The sequence below is a fragment of the Mobula hypostoma genome, chromosome 1, assembly GCF_963921235.1.
Source record: "Mobula hypostoma chromosome 1, sMobHyp1.1, whole genome shotgun sequence".
Taxonomy (NCBI): Eukaryota; Metazoa; Chordata; class Chondrichthyes; order Myliobatiformes; family Myliobatidae; genus Mobula; species Mobula hypostoma.
In genome coordinates, this window is record NC_086097.1 from 12,697,471 (window position 1) to 12,704,497 (window position 7,027).

General features: G+C 37.7%; 1 long non-coding RNA gene across 1 annotated transcript; it reads right to left on the reverse strand.

Moving 5' to 3' along the window:
- Window positions 1–2,391: 2,391 nt before the first annotated feature.
- Window positions 2,392–6,629, reverse strand: LOC134351393 (uncharacterized). The gene is made up of 3 exons (XR_010019146.1): window positions 6,615–6,629; window positions 5,401–5,535; window positions 2,392–2,886 (listed from the first exon to the last, which is right to left on the reverse strand). It is a non-coding gene; the product is annotated as an uncharacterized LOC134351393 (long non-coding RNA).
- Between the last annotated feature and the right edge of the window lie 398 nt (window positions 6,630–7,027).

A 7,027-nucleotide genomic window follows, 5' to 3' on the forward strand; every position in this document is an offset into this window, starting at 1 on the left:
CCCATGAAAGGTGCTGGAAAGAAAAGCATGTTGTCAAATGTCGGATTCAGAATCAGATTTAATATAAATACCATATGTTGTGAAGTTTGTTATTTTGAAGCAGCAGTACATTGCAATATATAATAGTAGTAAACTATCAACTATAATAAGAACTATATATTGGGAAACAATTAATCAAATAAGTAATGCAAAAAGAGCAAAAATAAGAAAAAAAAACTGAGGTAGTGTATATGGTAGTGTTCATTGTCCATTCAGAAAACTGATGGTGGAGGAAAAAATTTCAATGCACTGATCAGTATGAACAGTAATACTAGATAAGCTTTTCATTATTCCTCGGTACAAGTGACAATAACAAACTAATTCCAGTTCTTTACTGAGAATCTATCATCTGTTTTCACGCAAAATTACCAGAAGTTCTGGTTCTCACTTCTGGTTCCCGATCTACTATATTTTGCTTTTGTGTGCTTTGGGAGCTTTTTGCCATTACTTCACCTAGCCTAACGAAAATAACAATACATATGGCTCAATGAATTACATAGGACTGCTGAGGATCAAAGGTGCAAAAACAGGCCAGTTTTTGTATATAAATCTCTGTACCCTTTCACCCTATCTGCTTCACCAGGCTCCCATAAAAGTGTCTTTAGCATTAACATTATCTACCCTGGCAGAGCAAGATCTTCATTTGGACCACTCTGGGTAAAGAAGGTTCTTCTTAGTTCCTGATGAGATTTCTTCCCGCTTCAGGAACTTTACATAGTGATAGTTTCCAGTTACACAGTTCACCATCAATGGAAATACTCACTTCAGATCCATTCTTACAAACCTTCAGCATCTCCATCATCATTATTATGTGTCATGAAGTATGATGTGGGCAGTCATGGTCTTCCATCTGTCTTCCATCTAATCTTAGAATTTCTAATAAGCTCTTCAAAACTGGTGAATGGTCTTGGCCTGAAACGTCAACTCTTTATTTTTTTCCCATAGATGCTGCATGGCCTGCTGATTTCCTCCAGCACTGTGTGTGTGTTACTCTTCAAAACCTGCCTGTCCATCATCTTAAAGCCCTTAAATAGCTAATCAAAGTCCAAACTACATTAATTATCAAATATGTATGCCTAAAACAACCCTGAGATTCATCCACAGCCACAAAACAGGAAATTATGGAACTCAATCAAAAAAAAAATCAAAACCCCAACATTGCAAAGAAGAAATTGCACAAATGCAACAAAAAATGAGCAAGAAACACAGAATAAATAACATCAACCTGCAAGTCATCAAAGCAGTCCAGCAATATTCAGTTCAGCTCAGTCCATTTCAATCCAATGCCACATTGTTCTACCTATAGAGAGAACTACACTGGGGTCAATAGTTGGATAACTGCTTTGACAGAGGACGGTGGCCCTAAAGATGTCCTGCTGTCTTAAATGAAGTGCAGAGAAGCAGCAATGTTCCCTCATAACAGCATTTTAGTTTCTTATTTCCAACATTGCTTTTCATGCCTATTAACCAATGGCGTTCTGTCACTTGGATGGACTTTCAAACTGTTTGGACTGAGCAATGGTTGCATGAAGCTGAAGTGAATCAGACCAAACAACTGTGTGCCAAAACCAGATTGACTCCCATAATGCGGAGCAATTCTGTCATTTATGTAGATAACTAGCACACTTGGGCTAACCCCTGATTACATCCCGCAAATTATTCTTGCAGAACAATATTTAAGGACTTACTAAGGAATTGTGACAGAGGTTTATTGCTGCTCATTGGTTACTTCTGAAACTATTGATTAAGTAAAGTTAAGCATGCAATATGTGGTTTCTGTGATAATTTGGGATTATTTCATATTGGTACAGTAAAACAAAAAAATCCATAATATCATTAAGACTGACCAACATTTAAAGCCACATGGTTGATTTCATTGCCCAGAATGTGATTGGGCTTCTTTTAGGATGGGGAATTCTAACACTGCTGGTGGTTTTCAATCTAGAATTCAAAACAGTTATTTAAGTTTTGAGGTAGGACTTCGCAGAGAAGCAGCTCAACTGCTACTGTACTCTGTGGTCATGGAAACACAAAATTTAATGACGCAAAATGAAACAATTTGTTCCATCATGTCCATGTGCAATGTTCCCTCTATTTTTCTTTTACAGCTGCATGGACCAACCATTGCTCTGAGCAGGAAATGTTTACATGACCCGAAAACTGTGTAGCATTTTACATGTTTGATGTTCATAGTACAAAAAAAACACAAAACTACAGCTCACAACCTAAGTAAAAGATGTCAGGCAATCAAAACAACTGCCAGGCACAATGGCAAAAGTAAAATGTTTTGACTAGATGGCATTGGCATTCAGTGGGCTGGTGATTTATTAACAATGAGTTACCGACTTCCATTCTGTGTTTATTGTTACAATTTGATACAGAGTTGTAACTTGAAACATTGGCAACGTAAGTTACAGTGTTGTTCACAAATACATTAATATAGATTTCAAAATTAGATTACCATATTTTCAAAACTATATTTACATTATACAGTTAAAAATTCAGTTCATTTAAGTTACTGCATGGCCACACACCCATGTGGTTTAGAGTGAACAGTGTCCATCTGAATCAATGAATTAGGGCAGGAGTGTGGTAGGTTGGAGAGATGTCTATAAAATTACTATAAAAGGTGTTGGAGAGAAACATTGATATGGATTAAATGATCTGTTGCCTCAAGTCTTATCTCTGCAGGTCTTCAAGTGGTGAATTCATTCTGGATCTTGCAGGAGACAGCTGGGCCAAGTCGATAAGTACGCCTGAGCAAGCCTACTGCCAAATCCTGGCAGCATTTCAGTTACTTTGAATAAACTTAAGGTGGGTAAGAAGTATGTTTCACTCTGTTTTGTCCTGAGGGTGAAATGATATAAGAAAATGATCAATTTTACAATAACAGAATCTTTTCTGAGCGCCTGTGGATTTCAACTCTTTAGGACAATATTCTGCATCATGTGCTCAGAAGGTAAAGTTAATTTTCCTCACCAATGTAATTATTAGGAACAACTTGATTTTCTTACATACAAGCTTTCATTTTTGTTGAAATAAGAACTAGGGTAAACAGTTTACATAAGAACATAAGAAATCACAGCAGAAGGTCAGAGGGCCTTTCGAGCCTGCTCCACGATTCAATAAGACCACGGTTGAATTGACCATAGACTCAGCTCCACCTACCTACCTTTTCCCCATACCTTTAATTCCCATGCTAGGCAAAAATCTATCTGTGTCTCAAACATACACTCAGTGGCCACTTTAATAGATATACCAGTACACCTGCTTGTGATGGTATTGGGTTTGCTTACCGCAAAGTTTTAAACTCAAGCAAAGACCTTAAACCCCGTTGGAAGTAAATAGTCATGAATACTTTCACTAAAGGGAGATTATACCCAAGCTTCAAAGACTAGTTCACTTCCCTGTTTATTCACCACAGTGAGTTTAGTTGCAAATACCCACCACTTGAGCAGTGGGTACCCACCCCCACAAAGGAGAAGATAATTCAGCTAACAAAGTAGTTGAAACACAGTTCATTTATTTTCAGTGATACACATTTAAATCCAAACAACACTCTTAAAACACATTTAAATCTCCCAGAGGAATTCGATCTAAAACACTTCCAAATTACAAACAATTTCTAAAACACAAAACATTTCCACCACAGGTACAATTCCTACAAAGTGAAACGATATACCAGCGATGCAGACAAACGAATCGTCTGTTGTAGAGATTGAAGCCAGAGGAATGAATGCTAGATCACCCCATGTTTCTTCCATTTTTTTTGATGTTCTTTTACCCCATTCCAATTAAACATGAAATTCTGTTCTCATTTCCTTTCTCTTTGACTTGGGTGGCTTCACATGTATGTGATATTTCCCCAGATATCCCTTTTATACAGTCAGAAAGCTTCTTGAAGACAAAAACCTCTGCTACTGTTGTAAAGCTAACTTCTGAGCACATGACCTTTCCAACCATAAACACATCAGTTATTTGACATGTTAAGTGACATTATCCATCTGGTCTACAAGCTTCTTTGAATTAAGCAATTTAGTCAGCACTGTCTGTTTTGAAACAAGCCAAATAAATAACCTATTGTCTTATACAGCATCTCTCAAGCAGCAATAAACCAGGTACAGTTACTTTATTGATCCGGCTGGTGGCGTAGTGGCATCAGCATCGGACTTCGGGACAAAAGGTCCCAGGTTCGAATCCAGCCAGCCGGCTCCCAGCACGCTTTCCATCCGTGCTGGGTTACAAGCTGGTGATCTCTTTGGAAATTCACCCGGCAGCAGGCAATGACAAACCACTGCTGTAACTTGCCTCGTACGCAATTCCCCACTACGTCAGAGAGGCATGGAGGGAAATGATCTGCTAACCGGAGAAACTCCGGATGCGATGTACCTACCTATCTACAGTTATTTTCTACGGACAGAGTACCTGCTACATGCAGAGTTTATTTGCAAAGCTTCTCTACTGTCTGTACTTTAGACAAAAATCTCCTACAGTACCCATAATGACCACATACTTCATCTTTACCCTTCACCTTTACCTTTATGCTGCTTCACCTTTACTCTTCAAGGAGAGGTCTGATACAACTTCTTATTAATATATGATGTATTCAATTTGCAGCATTAATTAAATGCTTCATGTGAGTAAGAATTAACATGTTAACATGTTTCAACAGGGTAGAAATGCACGTTACATCCTTAGTAAAGAATTAAGCCTTTGATCCCTAATAATAAATGTATGTACTTCTATCAGTCACTGGTTAATATTCTACTCCACTGTAGAAAATAGACTCGAAATACGTAGTTGCGTTTTACAAGTGAACAATGCACTCATGTATTTCACACTAAAAAAAAACAAACATTAATCTCTTTGCTTTGATTTCAAACAGTTTATTTTTAGAAGGTGCTTACATTATTAAACTTCACCCCCGCCCCCCTCCAAAGTGTTAGGAGGAAAAATTTGAAACCAGGTCAGGCTGATCAGAAGTTTGCATTCAATCCAGGCAGGCAGGATGGCTGTGTACCCAGGTTCCAGCTCAAGATATATTGAATAGAATAGAATAAAATAGATCTTCATTGTCTTTGCTCAAGAGAATGAGATTGTGGTGATTTTACATTCCGTGTAAAATATATATTCACCATGCATACATAATTATAAATTATAAGAAAATATTAATTATAAATTGAAGGATTCTTTGATCATCTATAGAGGCTTCCTAACATGTACAATGAGGACTTGTATCTGGCTTTGCCAGAACCCAATGTGTAGAAGATCTGTGGCCATAGGTAGTGCTAAAATCTGAAACACAACTCACCCCTCCTTCAACCATGTGTTTTAAAATGAACCAAGTTGTTTAGAGCTCACCGGAACTCCCCAAATCAGCTTCTCAGCTTGCAGCTTCATGAATATCTCAGAATGACAACAAGCCTAAAGCCTTGGTTGCATCTTGAGTCTCTTTGCTATTGTTTGGATCCTTCCAATTTCTTGAATGAAGCATAACTAATGGAAAGACGAAAGGAAGATAACTAGACATTGTCCATTGTGCTGCAATGCAAATGGACCACTTTTCACTTTTGTTAATCCCTGGCAATTGACAATGCATACATATAGACATTGAAACCTCAAACAAAGACAATATGAAGTAAAATATATATTAAATATATCTTGTATTATAAATGCAAGAGATTCTACAGATGCTGGAAATCCAGAATCACACACAAAAAGTGCTAAAGGAATTCAGCAGGTGAGGCAGCATGAATGGAGAGGAATAGTCGACTTTTTGGGTGAGGCACTTCATCATGTTGTATTCCATCATTGTGGAAATAGAAATAGAAAACGCTCAAGAAGAGAATGGAAGAACTACTTTGAGAACAATTGTTTATTGATTTAATACTTAAAACATAGCCATATCATTCAGAAGCATAAAATCATTAAGGTAAAATATAAATTATAGTCAATGTACATTTAGCTATTCCTATCTTTCCTAATAGCGTAGAATGCCATTCGATCCATTGAGTCTGTGCCAGTTCTCGAAGCAGAGTATCAATCCCAGTATTCCTCTTAATTCCTTGCGACTTAGTCTCTCTCATGAGCCCATCAATTCCACCCTGATTTTCCCACCACACATAACTAATTAACTTAACGTCCTGCATATCTTTCGAGTGTGGGAGAAAAACCAGATCACCCAGATGAAACCCAGGTGGTCACATGGAAAATGTGCAAATTCCACACAGGCAGTATCAATGGTCAGGATGAGAGTTGCTTGAGCTGGAAGGCAAACATACTACTGACTGCATCAGTATATTCTCAATTACTGAAACCCTTAAATACCCAACTATTTCAGTAACTGGAGTCTTAAAGGAGAGTTTCCATGCAATGCAGAGTAATAGTCATAAAGCACTGCACCACAGATCAGACCCTTTGGCCAATCTAATCCATGCTGAATTATTATTCTGCCTAGTCCCATCGATGCACACTCGGACCACAGCCCTCCATAACCCTCCATCCATATATGTATCCAAATTTCTGTGAAAGTAAAAGAATTGAAAGATGGGTGGAGATAAAAGATTAATGCTTACTGTTCTGTAGAACTCTGCTGGTAGTCAAATCTCTTCTCTCCAAAATCTCCTGTAGTGAAGCAGAATAATTTTTTGGGTTAAAAATTGAAAGCTGGCATAACACTGATGAGATTAATTTGGTGTTGCAGTCTTCCAAATGGTTCCCCATCCCATTTACTACATTCAGAGCCACAACAAAACATTTCCATGAAATGGAGCTGAACATCTCAGAGAGAAATTTGACAACCACGCTGGGTTCTTTTTCCCTACTAGTGCCTGTGATTTTCAGAAAGCAGAGCATATTTTTAAAAGATCATTCTTAAAGCAGGCAGCTTGCCTTAGGAGTCAAATCCCCCATGGTAGCTGTTCAGGCAATTAAATAGTCAAATAAATTGATTAGGTTTCTGCTATTTCTTTATTAGTAGAGTATAAGT